The 843-nt window shown below is 37.2% G+C and overlaps 1 long non-coding RNA gene across 1 annotated transcript in view; it reads left to right on the top strand.

Moving 5' to 3' along the window:
- LOC118421481 overlaps positions 1 to 452 on the top strand; it is a 900-nt gene extending 448 nt beyond the window's left edge. The window contains exons 2-3 of the long non-coding RNA XR_004831837.1: positions 22 to 121; positions 233 to 452. This is a non-coding gene — a long non-coding RNA (uncharacterized LOC118421481). The remainder of the gene's footprint in view (positions 1 to 21; positions 122 to 232) is intronic.
- The last annotated feature ends 391 nt before the right edge of the window (positions 453 to 843 follow it).

Below are 843 nucleotides of genomic sequence, written 5' to 3'. Positions count from 1 at the left end.
TCTCCTGTTTGTATCATTCAGATGGGACCTCTACAGAAGAAAGCAATTGGTCCATGAGAAGCTGTACGTAGGAGGAGGCACACAGATCTTGTCCCAAGCAGCAACAGATTGATGGCAGATTGTAAGTAATTGTGGAAATGTGTACTGTTTCCAAATCTGTCTATAGTTTGATGTCTCTACTTTGCATTGAAATTCTAACTTCCCTGTTTCTGTCCTACATACCCCTCTACAGAAGAGAAGCAGAGCTTGGTCCATGACAAACTGTATGTGGAAGAAGCAGACAGACTTGATCCCAACCAGCCAGAAAAGGACACGTAGATATAGATTGCAACCGATTCTGAAAAGATGTATAAAAAATTATATTTTGACGGAATTGTAAATTTTCTGCGATTCTGCAGATTAACTTATAACAATGTAAAAACTTTACCTCAAATTACATGTATTTACATTACGACAATCAGGTTGTGAGAGCAGACAAGTGTAAAATTGCCATTTTGTGAAAGTAAAACTGTAAAGACTGAAAGTTTTTTTTCATTCTTTTTGTTCTTGCCTGTGTGTATGTGTATGCGCATGTGTTTGTAAGAGAGAGATGAGATACTAGTAATCATTCTGAACTTCATCCCACTTGCTATCCAACATGCCATCACCATTTTTTTAATACAAGAAGACCAGAGACTTCATCGTTGTCAAGACGTGTATACTAGTACCAAAATTGCAAAGGCCCTGGAGGTATATGTCACAGGCATTTCCATACAAAATTTTGTTCCAATACCATGGCAATACAGAGGGACCAAACATGATAATAAAAATGGTCATAAATTCATCCTCTTGAAGTGATATATG

Source organism: Branchiostoma floridae, chromosome 8, assembly GCF_000003815.2.
Source record: "Branchiostoma floridae strain S238N-H82 chromosome 8, Bfl_VNyyK, whole genome shotgun sequence".
Taxonomy (NCBI): Eukaryota; Metazoa; Chordata; class Leptocardii; order Amphioxiformes; family Branchiostomatidae; genus Branchiostoma; species Branchiostoma floridae.
This window is presented reverse-complemented; position numbering and strand designations above follow the sequence as displayed.